This window comes from Phascolarctos cinereus, unplaced genomic scaffold (assembly GCF_003287225.1).
Source record: "Phascolarctos cinereus isolate Bilbo 61053 unplaced genomic scaffold, phaCin_HiC Scaffold_5;HRSCAF=322, whole genome shotgun sequence".
NCBI lineage: Eukaryota > Metazoa > Chordata > Mammalia > Diprotodontia > Phascolarctidae > Phascolarctos > Phascolarctos cinereus.
Window position 1 is genome coordinate 476,644,170 of NW_027555958.1, and position 19,915 is coordinate 476,664,084.

The 19,915-nt window shown below is 42.4% G+C and overlaps 1 protein-coding gene across 2 annotated transcripts in view; it reads right to left on the bottom strand.

Moving 5' to 3' along the window:
- The window catches only part of ERICH3 (glutamate rich 3), a 149,873-nt gene that overhangs the window by 45,250 nt on the left and 84,708 nt on the right, over positions 1 to 19,915 (bottom strand). The gene's annotated exons all lie outside the window — the stretch shown is intronic.

Consider the following 19,915-nt stretch of genomic DNA (forward strand, 5'->3'; position numbering starts at 1 on the left):
CAGGGTCACAAAGCTTATGTATGTCAGAAGAAGGCCCTGAAACTATGACAGTCAGAGATAGTCATTGACAAATAACTCTGCTACACCAAAAACCCACGTGTAACAGGCCTGCAATGTTAGCATCTTTTTAAGTGGTGATGCCTGACATTGTCAGTTACTCAAGCAGTCTGAGCATCCCTGCTGATGCTTAAATTCTCAAGAACAAACAAGCAATGTCTACACCCTTTTTCGGTTTGATCAGAAGAAAACAACTTTATCTTAGAAGATCTGAATCTGTTCATAAGAAGGTAAGCTGATTAGTCCATGCAAAAATAGCCCCCTGATTCCCATGTTCCCCCCAAACCATCTTGATTATTTATGAAATCAGCAAACTAATCATTCATTGAAAAAACACAAAATTAACACATCTTTTGATCACAGCACTGATTCTTGCATACAAAGGCTTTCACTCTTTTTTCACCTTCCCCCCAACCTGTTTTCTGATTCCAGTGGCTTTTCTGTTTTCTAGAAAATAATCAAGTCTTTCTTGCATCTGCCACTTCTTTTCCATCAAAGGCTTTCCCTTTCCCAATATCACATAGGAATATAAACATCAATGTAATGTTCACATGTACTCTGAGAAAACAGCCCTTTTATGAAGCATGCAAGTGAAATAAATGTAAGTGATTGGTGCTTTAAATAGAAAATCTGCCTGGTATAATGGGCACAAAAGATGTATAGAGAATTGGCAGATATCAGTGGGTAGTTTATTCACATTGTGTGTAAACCACAAATCTGGCTTTCAAGTTTACTGAAGTTTATTCTACCTACTTGCTTTGTTGATTTCAGATCACTCAATTTCAAAGAGTTCAACAAAAACAGAGGTTGGATTGAATGGCCTTAAATTCTCAAAGGAAAGCCATCTTGGAAGGAATGGCAACCTGTCAACAATGAAATACTGGCAATGCAACTGAATGTGATCTCACCCAGAAACAAAAAGAAGGGTCTCTAAGGAGATGGATGTGGCTGCACAGTAAGCTCACAGATGACCCCAGAGCTAAAAAAGATTGCAGGAAACATGGGTAGGGACCTGACACCCACTCCAAGGGTGGCACAGTGCTGAAAGAATGGGGTGAGAAAAGGAAAGCCAAGGATGATCCCAGGCTTCGCACACTTCTAACCGTGTAAAGGGGAAGACGAAAAGCAAGGAAGAGACAGAACCATCACGCGGGGACAACAGGAGGGCAAGAAATGACTACAAGATGGAAGAACTGCTCAACATCGTTGCTTTGATTCTGGTTTTTTATTTGTTTTCCTTCCAAGGATAAGGATCTTCATATGGGGAATAATAAAATGAAAATAGTTGTGAAGAAACTGACAGCCAAGATAAGTGCTGAAACAGGAAGGGATTATTAATTCACTCGCTGAAATATGTCCAAGTCACCTGGTGAACTATTAAGACTCAAAAAGGACTTGGGATGAGCTTTTTGAACCATGGCTGGTGATCTCAGAAGAATCATAGAGAATTGAACTAGAGATGAACAAATGTGTTGATTTTCTTTAAAGGGAAAAGAATGGAGGCAACTATTGGGAGTCGTGGAAAGAGTGCTGGGTTTGTATCTCAAAGACTTGCATGCGAATTATGGCCATGCCATTTGGTAAATGTATGACTCTGAGCAAGCCAATGGACCTTTCTAATGCTCAGATTCTTCTTATGTAAAAGTGAGTAAGTGATCTCTGGGCTACTGCTCCAGAAGGCGAGTATAAGGATAAAGAGGAGAATGCCTGGAAAGTGTTTTGGACAAAGTGTATGTTACAGAAATGTTAGCTATTAATCTTCTTCAAATGATCAGCTAATGAGCCTGATGCCAATTTCTGGAAAACACTCTAGAATGGATTACTAAAGGCAGAGTTTGTGAGTAATCCCATCCTGATTAGGCCATACAAGTAAGGGAGGCACTGGTCCCCATGAGCCTGGTGGGTCCATTAATAAAAATAAGTCATGCCAGACTTAATCTGATTCCCTCTTTTGAAAGGCTTAGGATCAGAGTGTCCATAATACATGCCTGTCACACAGTAAGCACTTAATAAGTGTTTACAGAATGCTTGAATTTAGAGTTGGAAAAGGCCATAGAAATCATCTAATCCAACCCCCTCATTTTGCAAGTAAGGAAACAGACCCTTCCCTCACCAAACCTGACCCTTCCCTCACCAAACCTCAGGCAAGAGCACCTTCGCTTGCCCAAGGTCAGACAGATTTAAGTAAGTAGCAGAGCCAGGATTTGAACCCAGGTCTTCTGGCTTCAAATCGAACTCTCTTTCCATCCCAACATGCTATTTCCTATTGTGGATAGCACTTATGAAGCACTCTCTCATGCTAGTCTTACAAATAACACAGAGAGATATAAATTCAATTATAGTACAATTACATGGTTCATAATTGGTTGAAAGCCCAAGACAAAGAAAAAACTGATCATTGGTTTAATGCCTAGAGTGTGGAGTAGTAATCTGCGTAGCCAGTTTACACTGGGTTGTCCTCCCAGTCCTTACTGTGAGGCAGATCCATTCCCAAGAGATCCCTTCAAGGGAAAGCAGTGGATCAATAAACATTTAGGAAGCATCAGCTACATACCAGGTACTGCACTCTGTGCTGGGGGTCACCAATACAAAGCAGGACAGAATCCTATTTGTAATGAGCTGACACTCTGCTGCACAATAGGAGGACACACAACAGAAAATTAACAAATACCAGTATCTACAAAGTAGTTAAACTCAAGATAGTTCGGGAGCAAGGGCATCAGCAGTTGGAATAGGGAGGACCAGGAAAAGCTTCATGCAAAATGTGGTACCTGAATAGCCCCTTAAAGAAAGGAACTCTGTGAGGTAGATGTGAGAGGGAGTACATTCCAGACATGGGAGATGGCTGGTGCAAAGACATACAGATGGGGAATGGGGTGTCACTGGTAAGGATCCAAGAGAAGGCCAGTTTGGCTTTAGGAAGTATTAGGTAGCAAGGTGGTACAATACACAGAGGGCGGTATTTGGAGGCAGGAAGACCTGAGTTCAAATCCACCTCCAAAGCTTAATGGTTGTGTGACCCTGGCCAAATGACATCATCTTTTTGTCTCAGTTTCCTCATCTGTGACAAAGGTCAATAACAGCACCCTAAGATAATATGTGTAAACCTTAAAGCACTACAAAATGCTGGCTATCATCATTATCACCAGGAAACAAGACTAGGTGTAGAGATCCAATGGAGCAAGCAGAAAGAGCTGTTTTCATGACGGCACCATGGCCACCATGACGGTGGACTGACCCTAGGCTAGACCCGTACTGAAATCGGGGGCCACAAATGACCAGTGAGGCAGCAGTGAAAGCAATCTTTCTGTAGAGCTGTGGTTGTTCAGTTGTTTCAGTCATGTCTGACTTTTTGTGACCCCATTTGGGGTTTTCTTGGCAAAGATATTGGAATGGTTCTCCATTTCCATCTCCAGCTCATTTTGCAGATGAGGAACTGAGACAAACGGGATTAAGTGACTTGCCCAGGGTCACACAGCTAGTCTGAGGCCAGATTTGAACTCAGGTGTTCCTGACCCTAGACACAGCACTTTTTCCACTGTGACACCTTGCTTCCCTCTAGAAATTCTTCCAGGATCCTCAGACAAGGAACACCACATGTCTGGATACAGCAGCATATATTGTGGCAGACCCCTGGCCACCAAAAATCCTGGCACACTTTGGTCTTCCACATCACAATACAACCAACCAGCTGTGTGTCCACTGTAAGAAAATCTCAGTACCTTGACCCATCATCCCTCTTTAGAAGGTACATATAAACAGCAGAAAGAGTCTGTCTGGGGTGTATGCTTCAAGAAGAGAGATATCCTGCAGATGTTGTCATTAAACAAATTCCAAGCTCTCCCTGGGACCTTTGAGGGGTTCCAGATCTGTGTCTTGCTTCAGGACAGAGCGCAGAAGGGACAGGATCATAGCTCGAGAGACAGAAAGGGCCTTAGAGTCATCTTAAACATCTTCATTTAACAGAAAAGGAAATCAAAACCCAGGGAAAGTTATGGGACTTACCCGAGATATTACTGGGAGGAAGGGACAGAGCCACCATATTGAAACAGACCCTGTGGCTCCATGTCTGAGACCCTTCCACTCTCCCATGTTGCTTCGCACAGAGTCAGCTCTAATTTCATATAACCTCTCCAGATAATAGTAGTAGGCATCTCAACAGCACGCCAAAACTTGCAAAGCATGCTCTGTATGTTGTCTCCTTTGATTCCCATGGTAACTTTGTGTGTTAGTGTGGCTTATCTGTTTGGGTGTTTCATTTTGTTGCGGGGAGAGTCCTGTGATTTCACTGGTATGGGGGAACTCTTGGTGTGAAAACTCCCTCCACTGGCACAGATAGTCAGCTCATCTTTAAGTTCTTAAGGAGTTGCTTGGGTCCCTGAGAAATGACTTGTCCAATGTCATATAGCCAGTATGTCTCAAGGGCAAGGTTTTCATGACTTCAAGGCCAGTAACCCATCCATTGCACCATATGGTTTCTCTTCTGTCACATTTTTGAGACAACTGAAGGTGCTCCATATTGCACAGACTAGGCGTTAGATATTGGACTCCTTCCCCACAATTCGGTTGTGGTTGAAAAAGGCCTTGATTAAATGCAATCCTTTCTACAAGACTGTCTACTTTCATTTTTCTAGGGATCATTTTCAAAAGTTGGTGCTGGAGTAATGTACAGCTGGTTAAATCAACTTCACATGTATAAGAAGAGGGAAGAAGAGCTAGGCACCAGGGTTTTTTATTTTTATTGTTTTGTTTTCCGAAAAAGATCCAAGGATTTTAGTGGACCACATGTAAGTTCCATGCGAGTCAATATCATATTTTGGCAGCCAAAAATGCTCATGTCATCTTGAGTTCCATTGACAGGCAGAGGTTCCAGGAATATGGAGCTTGTACGTACTCTCTGGAGTGCCTATGGAATGAACAGCAGCATATGTGTGCTACCGACAGGCTGGTCTCTGCCCTGCTAAGACCATGTCTCATGCATGAATTGTACTTCCTGATCTTCCATGTTAGGAAAAGAAGGACATTGGTAAGTGAAAGGTCATCAATAGCATTGCCACCACATGGGTAAAAAACAAAAAGCCTTGGTCCAAGCCATAAGAGGACCAGGTGAAGGCACAGGAGATGTCCAGCCTTGAGAAGGGAAGGCTGGGGGTAGGGCTATGACAGCTGTCTTCAAGTATAGGCAGAATTCATCCAGGGGTCCTGCACTCTATCCGCTATACCACATGCTACCTCACTAGGAAAACCTTGACCCCAGTTGGAAGCCACCCAGAATGGAAAAGGCTGCTTTGGGAAGCTGTGAGTGCTAATTCTCTGAAGGTGTTCAATCAAAGGGTGGATAAACACGTTTATTTTGTACTCACCTTTAAAAGGTATTCCTTTCCCCCTCCCCAAGTTGTATGTAAGCTCCTTGACAGTAAGGATTGTTTTGTTTTGTCTCAGTGTTCCTGGTGCCTGGAACAGAGTGGGGGCTTTAAAAAAGTTTGTTGATAGAACTGAATTCTCAACTTCAAGGCCAATTCTCTATCCACTATGCAACATTGCCTCTGTTCAAGGTAAGTAATGTTGTATCAAAGCTGAAAATCTCAACTGATATGGGGAGCAGGGGTAATTTTTCAGTGATTCACATGAAGTCTTCTCTTTACCTCCCAAGTAATTTGTAAGATTTGTATTCCTGCCATAACTGAGTGACTATTATTTGAATAGCAAGTGTAGGCTGATGCTCCTCTTGGAGGAGAAGGTAACCCTTTACCTTCCAGGAGTGGCTCTGTACATTCTAAGTTCTAAAGGATAATGAAGTGTTCTGAAAGGAAATAGAATCAAGGCTTCACTAGGGGGAAAAGGAAGTGAGATGGAGGCATGAAGATGACCCTCACCAAGAGGTTAGAGAGGAAGTGTGTTACACGAAGAAGACAGGGAAGTCGACGGGGGAGTGAGATATTGACAGCTAAAAAGCTTATCTGAAGCTTTGCCTGAAGAAGAGGGAAATGGATGCTCTAAGGATGAAGCCTTCACTTGTCATTTAAGCAATGACAGAGATGAGACAGAGGTTTGTTTCTCTACTGTAAGAGATCATACATGAAGGGTCAGAGAAAGAAGAGTGATTAAGATTGGTGATATCACAGCCTCAGAATATTGCTGCAGCTATTTGTTGACCTAATAGCACCAAGAGAGAGGTCTACTATCTTCCCAGCTCATGTAACCAAGACATATCAGAGAACCTACCAAGGCTTATCAAAACAGATGATGACTACCCACCTTCTGGAGATTTATGTAGGCACAAATGTCACAGCCTAATGGTATAAGAAAGTATGACAAAATATCATAAAATCTTGGGAAAGAAGACCATAGGGGCATAGGTTGTATTTTCTTCACTGCTAACTTTTGAAGTCAAGGGACTCAAAAGAGAAAAAAAAATCATTAGGAAATTATCATCTGGCTGAGAAGGTGATATCTGAGAAAGGGATTTGAATTTCTAGTCCATAGCTTTTAAGAAAGCAATGACAGATTCCTGGCCAGTGATGGAGTATACCTAACAAAGGTTGATAAGAATGTATTTGCTTGATGTCCTAGAAACAAATAGGGAGTTGTATTAAAATGGTGGTTGCTCTGGGATTTTTCCTGGGGTGATATTTTCTGGGCTTTCAGAGATCAATAAGGGAGGGTAAGAGTGACTGACTTCTTACCCCACCATCTTGGCTCCCAGGAGTACAACTCTCAAGAAGGATTTTAAAAGTCAAAGAAGAGAGGTAGAAGAAAAATTGGGAAAGGAAAATATAGGTATGCAAGAGAGTCAACAGATTGGAAAAGGAAGGACAAAAATCCGCTGAAGAAAACAAACAACTCCTTAAAAAGTAGAACAAGCAAAATGTAAAAGTAGGTACAAAAGCTAATTGAAGAAAATAATTACTTAAAAATTAGAATTAGGCAAGTGCAAGCTAATGACTCTATGAGACCTCCATAATTAGTGAAATAAAATCAAAAGAATAAAAAATAGGAGAAAATGTAAAATAATCTTATTGGAAAAACAACTGACCTGGAAAAATAGATCCAGGAGAGATAATTTAAGAATTATTAGACTACCTGAAGGCCATGATAAAAAAAAAAAAGAGCCTGGACAGCATCTCTCAAGAAATTATCAAGGAAAACTGTCCCGATATCCTAAAACCAGAGAGTAAAATAATCATTGAAAGAACCTACCAAAGAGATCCCAAAATGAAAACTTCCAGGAATATTGTAGCCAAAATCCAGAATTATCAGGTGAAGGAAAAAATACTGCAAGCAGCCAAAAAGAAACAATTTAAATATCATGAAGCCACAGGATTACACAGAACTTAGTAGGAAATTGATTAATTGAAGAGTATTTTCAGGGGGCTGTGAGGATGGTTAAGGGCCTTGGATCCATATCATGAGAAGATCAGTGAAGCTCATATTTATCCTAAAGAAGAGAAGCCTCAGGATCCAGGTGGGTGGGGGGCAGTGAGAGTTGTCTTGAAATATTTTAAGGGCTGTTATGTGCATGAGGAATTAAACATGTTCTGTTTGACCCTGGAGAGCAAAACCAGGAATGTGGATGGAAGTCACAAAGAGGAAGATTTAAGCTTAAAGTCAAGAAAATCTTCCTAAGAATGAGAACTGTCTCCAAATGAAATGGGCTCCATAGTGAAGTTAAGGTTTCTTCTCCTTGGAAGTTTTCAAGGACAGAAAGTACAGCCACTTGCCAGGTATGTTAAGAGTATGGATTCCATTCTTATATGGGTTGGATCACTGGTGTGTCTTCTATCTTTCCAATTCCTTGATTCTCACTAACAGGGCACGACTGGCTTCTGGGTGGGAAGTGACCACTCCATCCCAGCATTTGTAATAGAGAATACAAAGAAACCTAGACACAGTTTGACAAGAACCCTAGATTTGGAGAAAATATATTTCAAAGTTTTCAGAAGAAGCATAGTTAAGTTCCCCTGAACCAAAATTCTATAGGGAAAGCCAATTAAGGAGACATGGGCAATGCTCCAGAATGAAATTTTAAAGATACAATGAGAAGCAATCCCAATGAGGAGGGAAAATGGGAGGTATCTAAATGGAACACTGAAGATACTCAGGAAATTTGCCAATCAGCTTAGATTTCAACAGAATTGTAATCAGCCGACAATCAACCTTGACAAGCTTTTATTAGTGCTTACTATTGCCAAGTGCTAAGGATACATAGAAGGCAAAACACAGTCCTGGCTCTCAAGCAGTTCATAGTGTAATGAGGAAAACAGCATTCAAAGCAAGATGTGCACACAAAAAAAATGTATCTTGTAAGCGGGAGGTAACCTCAGAGGGATGGCGCACTCGTCAGTTGAAGGAGTTGTGCAGGGAAGGATGGAAGAGGCCTCTTGCAGAAGGCGGGATTTCGGCTGAGTCTTGATGGAATCCACAGAAGCCATGAGGCAGAGGTGAAGAAGGTGTAATCTGGGACAGCTAACAAATGATGAATATGAGAGTAAAGCACAGTTATGAAAAAAGTAATGCCAGGAAGTCTGGTGGTCAAAATGAGCTGAGGTTGTAAAGGGAAGGTAAAGACAACTGAGAAGGGTTCGGTTTGGGTTTGGTCTTAGCTAAAATGGGAGAAGAGAGGATGGAAGCAAGACCTATGCTTGGGGTGGGGGGGGGACTTTAAGAACCAACAAAAGAGAGGGCAGGGCAGTTACATTTTTTCCCTTCTGTTTTCTTTGACCTTTGCAATGAAAATGGAAGAACCAAAATGGCCAACAGTTGATGCCCAAGGTAGATAAAGAGAAAGAGCACAGAGCTGCCCTTGATGGGTTCATGTCACTTAAGCCAGGTGAAATAATTTTAAGGTGCTGAAAGTCCTCGCAAATGCGATTCCTCAGCCACTGCAGGTGATGTTTGAAGGATCATGGAATACAGGAGAGGTCTCACGAGGCAGGAACGGCAAGTTTTGTCCTGGATTTCAAGAAAACTCTAAGCCAGTGAATTTGACTTCAGGTCACTGAAAAAAAAATATAGAACAGAACTTTATAGATGTAGTAAATATTTAGAAAGGGGAGTCATAATTGGCCACACATACATACACACACACACACACACACACACACACACACACACACACACACAATGGATCAATATGCCAATCAGTCAGCAAGCATTAAGCACATAGTATTCACACTGTCACTTATAAGCACTGGAGATACAAGGAGCTCCAGTCCGATTAGGGAGACAACATGCAAACATCGATGTACAAGTAAGATACAGCCAGGGTAAATTTGGGGGCAGTCTTGGGGGAAGGCATTAAGATTAAAGGAAGACTGAGAAATACTTTGTATAGAAGGCTGGACTTTAGCTGAGACATTAAAGAAGCCCAGGAAGCTAGGGGGCAGTGATGAGGGTGAGCATGTCAGGTAAGGTGGGAAGCCAGTGAAAATACTTGGGGTTGGGAGATGGAGTGTGATGTGCCAAGAACAACAAGGATACCAAAGTAAAGGCACAGCAGAGTATATAGAAGGGAGTATCCTATCAAAAGACTGGAAATGGAGGAAGAGGCCAGGGTAGGAGGGGCTTGAAAAGCCAAACAAAGGGTTTTATCTTTGATCCTAGAGGTCAAAGGGAGCCACTGGACTGTCTTGATTAAGGGGATGGTATGGTCAGAACTGTACTTTAGGAAGATCATTGAATAGCTGAGTGGAAGATGGACTGAAGTGAAGAGAGTGGAGGCAGGAAGCCCACCAGGAGGCCAGCACAAGGTCCCAGGTGGAGGTGACAAGGGCAGCAACAGAAGGGGGAAGAGGACATATAGAAAGGAACTTATGAAGGTCACAACACCCGGACCTGACCACTGCCTGGATGGGGAGGTGAGAGAGTGAGGAGTCAATGAAACTTAGCATGAGAGCCTGAGTGACCGGAAGGCAATCTCTACAGTAATAGGGAAGATGGAAATAAGGGAGGGTTTGCAGGAATAACTGATGGTTTCCATTTTGGCTATGATGAAGTTTATGATGCTTATGGTGCATCTAGTTCAAAATGTCCAATAGGCAGTTGGAAACGTAAGAAGACAGGTCAGGAGTGATATTAGGCTGGACAAGTAGATATGAGAATCATCAGCATAGAGAGAACTGAAATTGTGGAACCATGGGAGCTCATGGGACCAAGAAGGGAAAAAGTAATGGTGAAGAGAGCCCAGCAGGGACTCCCGTGGGACAACCATGGTTAGCAGGAATGACTTAGATGAAGATCTGTCAAGGAGACTGAGAAGCAGTGGTCACCAAGGAAGAGGTCAGGGGAGGGCAGGGGAAGGAAAACCTAAAGTGAATGTCAAGGAAAAGAGGGTGCTTAACAGCGTCAAAGGCTGCAGCGATGTCAAGAGGGTGAAGAGTGAGAAAGGGTTGTTGGATTTGGCCATTAAGGGATCATTGGTAACTGTGGAGGGCACAGGTTTCATCAGGTGTTGTCAGAAGCCAGACTGTAGCAGAGGAGCAAGAGGACAGGAAGTAGCAATCACAGATGTCCCTTTCAAGTCGTTTAGCCACAGAAAGGGTGGTAGCTAGAGGGGATGCACAGGTCAAGGGAGGGTACTTGGAGGATAGGGAAACATGGGGATTTCTTAGGCAGTAGGGAAGCAGCCATCAGACAAGCAACAACTTCAGATCAGTGGGGAACAAGGAATAATAAAGCGGGCAGCAGCAGAGGAGATGGGATGGAATGGGGTCATTTGTGTATGGAGAGAGGTGTGCCTTGGGGAATGTAAATTTAGCTTACCTAGCAACGCCTTTATGAATCTTAAACAGTTCTTGAGGTACAGGTGGGAAGATGTGAACTAGATGATCTAATTGGAATCAGAATTGAATGGCTGGACTCAAAAGAACAGTCATTAATGACTCCACGTGAACATGGCAGGCAGTCTCCAATGGACCATCCCAGGACCACTACTTAGTCCTATGATGTTTTCACATTGTTTATCAAACACTTGCATAATGATGGGAAGTGGCAGGGTCATCCGCTTTGCAGATGACAGAAAGCTGAGAGGCCCAGCCAAAAAACACAGGACCCCAAAAGCTTTATACATGCCAAGGCCCCAGGACAGACCTAATGAGATAATGTAGGTAAATGTAAAGTCTGACAAATAGGTTAAAAACCAGCTTTCCCAGCACAGCATGGAGGAGGCATGGCCAATTAGCAGTTTTTCTTTAAAAATTTTGGGGGGCATTAATGGACTGCAAATTCACAAGGAGTCATCAGTGTGATATGGAAGTCAAGAGGGCAATGCAGTCATGGACCCTGCTAAGAGAAACCTAAGAGACGGCTGGCCACTTGTGGGCTGTATTATGTGTGCTACTCCACTTCAGAAAGGAGTTGGATGGCCGGTGAGCTACCTTCCAGTTCTCGAATTGAGGTATTCTGTGACATGGAGATGAGCCCAGATCACATGGGGACTTCATATATCTGAGGGCCGTCCCAGTGGTCCAGAGGGGGAGGACCAGAGAATGGGAGAAGCTCAAAGAGGCAAGTTCAGAATTAATATTAGAGGAAACTTCCTTAATTTAGGGGCCAAGGGGGACTAGGGTTGTGATTTCATTTTGTGGCCCTCCTATTCCTTTACCAAAGCAAAGCAGGACATTCCTGGCCACTTAGAGAAGAGTACAGACCCTGAAAGAGTCAATGGCTTGCCCCAGGTGATGCAGCCAACATATGGTGAAAGTGTGACCTGAACTCGAGTCTTCCTAGAGACCATGCTATTGCCATGGTGCCTTCCTCCCAACTACAGCTCAGGAACAGCATGCTGGCCATCTAGAGAGATGGTGGGGTCCCTCTATTGGAAGGCTTCAGAGGTGTGATGACCATTTGTCAGGCCTAGGAGGCCCTTTCCAACTTCCAATTCTGTTATTTAATTTGGGGAGTCAGAAGGGAGAATTCCTGGAGCTGGATTCTGGATGGGGTATGTGGAGGAGAGTCACTCAGTCAAAGTCGGAAATTGAGATCAAAATACAAAAATGAGGCCTGGGTTGATCACTGTCAACTCAATTTGCACCCACGGGGTAAAATGAGCTGTGGACTGTGCTCATACGCAGGTGCACCCACGCTCCCTCCTAGCATGCTTCTAATGATTCCCACCTGTGCTGGCACAAGGCCTAGATGGGGGAGACTAAGAGATATGGCCTTTGAAGTCTTCCCATTGAGGAGGTGGGTCCTCATGATTCTATTCATTCATTCTCATCGGGAAAGACAGCATGAAATAGTGGAAGGAGGACTTCACTGGGAGGGACGTGAGCTCAACCATCACTCAGGTGACCTCCAGCACCTTCATCTCTCCACACCATCTTCCCTCTCTAAAATGGGCTTACCTATTCCTGGCCTGTTCCATGGGGCTGTGAGAGGGAGGATTTGGGGGGAAGGAGAAATTGAATGAGAAAATGTACATGGAAGTTCAGTGCAAGAATTCCCTTCCCGGATGAGGACTGAAAATCTTTATGACTTAGAAGATGATATTTGAGAAAAAACTCTGGAAAAAAGATAAAATTAAATTAATCATCCTGTGGCTGGCCAGGTTGTAAACCTCACAGAACTTTTGTAGGTGGGTCCTTGAAAGATACATCTGTCACCCAGTTTTTCCAGCCTTTCATTGGGAAGGGCTTGCCAGGGCTCCATTGGCAGAGCCTCAAAGAGCCTAGCAGTATCAGAGTAGGTCCTTGATAACAAAAGACAGTGTTTTATGAACAGGAAAGGGGAAGCGAAGAGGAGGCACTGGGGGAATAAACAATCACCTTTTTTAAAGCTATCAATAAAACATTTTTAAGAGAGTAGAAATTCATTTCAAGACTAGATAACATCTTAAAATATACTGCACTCCTTAAATAAACAAAAGTTGACAAAAAGCAGTTTTGCCTACAAACCAAATTCTCAGTCATAAGTGTATCTTCAGTTCCTTCTAATAAGTTTCACTGTGATTCTCTCAAACCCAGGTGAGGTTGAATTTGTATCACTAATAGACTGAGCAGGAATTCTAATGAGGAAAATGGAGAGTTGCTCAGATCCACAAAAGTCAAGTTTTCCTGAAGCCATTTCAATACTGAATTCCAGGGATATTGGGAACAATATATTGATAGATAGATAGATAGATAGATAGATAGATAGATAGATAGATAGATAGATGTGTGTACATCTGCGTGTATGTATGTATACATGTGTATTTTCAAATTTAAATAAAAGCAGGTGCAAATTGAATTTCTGTATTGCTTATCTGGAATTCCATAAAATTATGGTTTCCTCCATTAGTTAGGGTGATTATAATTAATTAAATAGCACTTATTAAGCACCTACCGTATGCCATACTATGATGATATAAAAACAGTAATTTGCTTCCCAATTACTTGTTGACTGACTGAAATTCTAGCAAAGGAAACATCACGAACATGTGTAGATAGGTGATACATACTAAGTACATAGAAACTAATTTGAGGGTGGAGTACCAGTGACTGGCTGGGGATGGGGACCAAGACAAGCTTCATGTAGGAGATAGAACCGGAGGCAATCTTTTTAAATTTTTTTTTATTATTTCTATTTTCCATAAGACTTCTGCAGTGTGGGGAAGAGCAGAACCAGTATTTCCAGGTTAATGCCACTTGCTGGGATGTATTTTCAATAAAAACAAAAATTTATGTAGCACTTTGCAATTTTCAAAATCCTTTCCAGACAGTCACACTGGAGAATGTAGTACAAATATTATTTCCTCCATTTTCAGACAGAGAGTCTGAGGTACAGTGAGATACTACAAGAACCCATGGTCACTTGGCTAAGTCAGAGCTAATACTCAACTTGGGTGCTCTGCGGAGGCGATCTTTGATGAGAGCCAGGAATTCTAAGAAGGTGAGGAGGGAGTGCATTCCAGGTATCAGCCTGAGCAGAGGCATAAAGACGGGGAGCTGGATATCATGTACAAGAAGTCAAGTCCACAAGCAGGAAGTGCTTACTATGTGCCAGGCACTGGGCTAAGCTCTGGAGATATGAAGAAAGGCAAAGAGAGTCTCTGGCCTCCAGGAGACCAAATTCTAATGGAGAAAGCAATTTCTAAACAACCAAGGAAATAACATAAACACAGAGCGATGGGAGGTAGCCTCAAAGTAGAAGACATTAGCATCTTAGGTGACCAGGATTTCTGGAGTAGGTGGTATCTGAATTGAGTCTGTACACTGGCCAATTGTGCTACAACCTAGAATACCTAGAGAAGAGTTAGAATGTAATAAGCCTAGAAAGGTAGACTGGAGCCAGACCCTGAAGCGCTTTGAGTACCAAAGACAAGAGTCTGCATTTCATCCTAGAGGCCATGAGATTGATGTAGTTGGGGGACACATAATCAGACATGCTTTAGAAATATCACCTTGGCAACCATGTAAAGGATGGATTGGAAAGGGGAAAGACTTGAAACAGAAAAATCAGTTAGGAGCAACAGTCTTCCTAAGAGGGGATGGCAATCTAAACTAGGAAGAGCAGCCATAAGAGTGGAGAGGAGATGGATTCAAGAGATGTGCATATGGAATGACTGCTCCTAGGCTATGGAAGGCATGGGGATAGGAGAGACAGGGAAGAGCCAAGGATGATGCCGAGGTTAGAAACCTGGGCAACAGTAAAAATGAAAACTTGGAGAATCTGGAGATCTGGGCATGGAGGTGGAGTGGGGAGAGAGATAATCGGTTGGACATCTTGATTTTGAGATGTCTACAGGACTTTCATTGGGAACTACAGGCAGCCGATAATGTGGGCTAAGGAGAGAGGCAAAGGCCAGATGTGTTAATGTAAGAGTCATCTGGAAAGAGACAGAAATTAGACCTTTAGGGAAAATAAGATAGGATTCGATTAGGGATTCGATCATTACATTTTGTGTGCAGTCCAGATTTGTGCCTACATCCGTAATGGCCCATAAGCAGAAATTGGCCAACAAGTGGTTTGGTCAATCCAACCCAAACTACGAAATTCACCAAGTCACTTCGATCAGATTTTACTAGTGATGTAAGTGGGTGATAGATCAACTTCATTTCAGTTAGACATACGAACAACATTCTGAAACCCATTAGAAAATACTTGGGCATCAGGCACTTCTCTCTTGAAGAATTTGGTTTTGAGGAGGTAAAAAGTATGTCTGTCAAAATCTCTTTAACAATCTGCTTTCTCCATCAGTGACAATCGAGTCAGCATTTGGATTCTGTCCCCAGTGTTCTTTAAAAGGCAATAGAAATAGCAATAAAGCAAATAAAGATGGGAAAAATAGACACACTACATGAGGCAAACACATGACAAGGTCATGCAGGGAAGGAGGGAATAATTTTGATATTTAAAAGAGAGGAGGATACCAAACCCTTTGAATCGACAACTACTAACTACCTAGAGGAAAAAGCAGCCACATCACTTATTATTGACACACATGCCTAATCGCCTATCTCTACAAAGTCTTTTTGAGCAATCTCCTCCCATATGATGATGAAGGTATGAGGAGGTAACAGACAGGATCTCCAAAATGCCCTCACACACATTTACAGTCACACTATTCACTCTAAGGTGTGCGAAGAATGTTTTAAAAATCTGGCAGCAGTTAGTATTTGTTGACTATACAAAACAGGCTTGGGAGAAGGCTAGAGAAAAGCACCACCTCCTCTCTAACAGGGTGACTTCCACTCATTGTTAAGAAGAACAGCATTTCTACAGCATTGTAAGGTTAGCAAATCTCCTCTATAAATATTGCCTTATTATGTCCTCAAGACAATGCTGTGTAATGGTGGACTCTCCTTGAATATCTGGTATAAGTTCTTCTTGGTCATTGTGAATATTTATTTTATATAATGTTGTAGTTTTTAAAAATAGGATATTAAACTTTTGTGCTAATATTCATTAAAAAAGGCAATCCTGTGACATGGGTGCTATTGTTAGCCTCATTTACAAATGAAGAAACTAAGGCAGACAGAGGTTAAGCATCTTGTCCAGGTAGTGAGTGTCTGAGGCTGGTCTTCCTGACTCTGGATTAGCCTAAATGAACTCTCAGTTCCTTTCCAGCTCTAAAGCTATGTTCTTTTGGTCCTACGTAACACAGAAATAAGTTAATTTAACCACCTTTTGGTTATTAATAGCAAATGAAGCCTAAAATGGCAAAAGGAATGATCACTAGAAAGTGTTTGCTGTTGCGATGGAGGGGGACACCATGCAAAACCCAAATGGAAATGGGGCTCCTACCAAGTGCAGTGAGGTCCTCTCAGTTCACCTGTGAGTGAGAACATTGTGCCTCTTCCAAACTCAAAAGAATTTGGCCTAAATGTACTCAAAGGAAAAAAAAAAGCAGCAGATGAAGTCCTGTTGTCTAAACTCCATTTTGCAGTTGGACGAACATCCACCAAAGAGCTCCTTTAGTCTACATAGCTTAAAAAGATGATACAGATCATCTAAAACTGGGATCAGAACTGAATGGGAGAAAGACAACAGGCTGCCCTGTTCTTGGGAAACTATGCTGCACTTTACTGTAAATAACCCTTTTCCTTGAAGAAATAAAAAGACCCATCTTCTCACTGGATGACTGTATGGCCACAACATCTGGCTGACCATGTGTCCTTCTCCAAATCTGGGGCACTCCTCCCACTCTCCACAGCCTATTCTCTATGGCCTTCCAGTGATCAGTCCAGGCACTTAACAAATCCTTGTGGATGGACTGAGTGATAATAGTCGAGCCATCACATCTGCCTGCTCTGTCTCTACTCTCAGATACATTTCTGTTCTAGAGTCTTGGACTCCCCCAAGGCAGCTACTAGATAGTTGCTTGTTAGCTCCTCACTAATGTTGGGGATCCACTCTCTCTTAGTCAATTCTAATCTATCCTTTCCAGTGCAATAACTCTCCTTCATGGGGAAAACAGATGGACAGCATGGAGGTGCTCTGCCTTCTCAACATCCCACATGCCTTAAAGCAGCCAGTCATTATTTTGTTGTAAATCCTTTTTTCTCCCAACATAATAAAATCACCTTTCTCACTGTAGTGAACCTTAGTTTACCAAATACTCTGAAGTTTGTGCAGTTTTTTTTTCTGAGCTGTCCCACTCCTGATGCTATTCAGTCTCCGCCCTCTTTGCTTCCATTTTCAGTTTGCTTTGTGAAATCTATGCTTATAGATTCCATATATCACTCCCTTTAGACAACTCCCCTTTTACTCCTTATCAGAATTGGTGTTATGTCTTCCCATTCTCATTATAAAGAGCTTCTAATCTCTCCTGGGTTAAATTTCACTATAGAATTTTAGGCTGTGGAATCCTACCTAGACCTTCTCTGAACCCCTGAAGGTTTCTTGTCCTGAAATCTAGGCTTCATCCTGAGATATCCCTGGTTTTATGTTTTCTTTATCACAGATTTCACTGGAGAGTAATCACTCTCCATGGCAGATTTGAATGTCTCCCACCCCAGAAGCCAGGCCCTCCTTGTCAGGGAAAATGAAGGGCAGAGGAGAAATTCCTCTCATTTGTTCCTCCACCTTTTGAAGAATGAAACTATCATATAAACAAGTCAGGAATTTTTCAGCTTCTCTGCTCTTGAGAAACATGTATCTCCAGCCGATTCCTGGGTAATTGCTGTCTATTATCATTGCTATATTATGTATCCAGGCCAAGTTTGTGATCTTTTCTCTGAATTACTTATCTATTCCCTCTTCCCAGACTGGTGGTAAGTCATGTACTTGGAGGCAACATCATTTCTACCTCTGTGTACAAGACTTTGACTCAAAATTCTTTACCATGATTTCTTGGAGAAAGAAACAGACAGAGGGAGGGAGAGAGACAGAGAGAGAGAGAAGAAGAAGAGGAGGAGGAGGAGGAGGAGAGAGAGATGGGGGAGAGGAGAGAGAGAGAGAGAGAGAGAGAGAGAGAGAGAGAGAGAGAGAGGAGAGAGAGAGAGAGAGAGAGAAGAGAGAGAGAGAGAGAGAGGAGAGAGAGGAGAGAGAGAGAGAGAGAGGAGAGAGAGAGAGAGAGAGAGAGAGAGAGAGAGAGAGAGAGAGAGAGAGAGAGAGAGAGAGAGAGAGAGAGAGAGTGAATTATTTAGAGCCATGAATTTGTGGATGATTTCTTTCTTGGATTTTGTCTCCTGTGAATTTGTAGAGGTTTCCTTCCAGTATTCCTACATTTGTTACTGTCTATGGTTTCCTTGTTTGGCGGATACATGCAGGCAATATTGTCCTCCCCACCTATCCCCAAGCCTTCTCACTTCATTCTCAGCAGAAATTGGGTTTCACTGTTTTTGTTTTTAGGAAATCAACAAATGAGCTGAAGAGTATTGAGAGGAGGGTAAAATAAAGGGCATCAAGACCACGCCACCCTAGGAGCATCAAAGGAGCGGGACATCTGGTCGGTAGAGAAGAGAAGGAGAGCCGCGACCAGTCTTTGATGGACTTCGAGGAAGTGCGATGGGTGCAAGAGACAAAGAGCCTTCGATTTGATTTCAGAGGGGAAGATGCTCGCTAGAAGCAGAGGAGGATGCACAGGAAGGTCATGGAGTCTCCCTCCCCGAAGGTCACTGAACAAAGGGGGGTGACCATTTGTCATAGAGGAGGGCATGGTCTGGCCCGGCCAGCTACTGAGGTCCCTTCAATGCTGGAGGGTTCCCTGTTGCTCTGAGGACATTCATTCTGCATTACTTCACAGAGTGCAAGCACCTGGGCCAAGCCATGCAGGGTACAGTAAGGTGGAAAAGGATTTGTGACACTTACAGCCCTCCAAGAGCTCACCAGAACACAATGAGTTCCCTGTGCTTGCCAGTACCCAGGGCCAGGGTCACCATATCACAAGGATTTTCTACCAAGGGCCCTAATATTGGGACGTAAGCCACTCCATACAATCTAAGGTTCCTCATGAGGAGTCACGAGAAGACCAGTTGATTGGTGTGGAACATGAAGTGTGAGGAGGGGCCTAACAGGAGATGGGTCTGGAAGGGTAATTCTGAGTCCCATTGGGAAGAGTTGTAAACACCTTTCCAACCCTAAAAACTGATTTTTAAAAAATTGATAGCTTACACTTATGCAACTCCTCTTTGTACCGTGATTGCTCTCACAATTCTGGGGAGGGATTGGTATAAGTTGCACAAATATGAGCTCCATTTAACAGATGAGTAAACTGAGGTTAAGTGATTTTCCTGTAATCAACCAGCCAGTTAGCACTATGCTGTATTTGAACCCATGACTCATGATTCTAAGTCCATTTCTCTTTTAGCTGTGCCAGGCTATTTACAAACCATTGGTTATATTCACTTATACCATTACCCCGTGATGAGCTATTTCAAATTAGAAGCAATCAATATATAAGCCACAATACCTTATCTAATTCATCTCCCTGGTTTCTAAGTAAGACTCTGCCCAGAAATTCTAGCCACATGTCTGTCTAATCCATTAATACAGATGAATTATTGATTGGTTCAATTTACATGGGATAGTTCCTAAGAACCTATAAAGAAGTAATTTTACTTTTGGTCAGAAGTATCAAAAATAAGGGGCAGCTAGATGGCGCAGTGGATAGAGCACCGGCCCTGAAGTCAGAAGGACCTGAGTTCAAATCTGGCCTCAGACCAAACACTTGACACATACTAGCTGTATGACCCTGGGCAAGTCACTTAACCCCAAATGCCCCCCCCCCAAAAAAAAGTATCAGAAATAGGAAAATAACATATATGTGTTAAGAATAAAGAAGTAATTTTACTTTTGGTCAGAAGTATCAAAAATAGGAAAATAACATATATGTGTTAAGAATAAAGAAGCAATTTTACTTTTGGTCAGAATATCAAAAATAGGAAAATAACATATATGTGTTAAGAATTAAGCTGTCACATCCTGTGTTTAAAAAAAC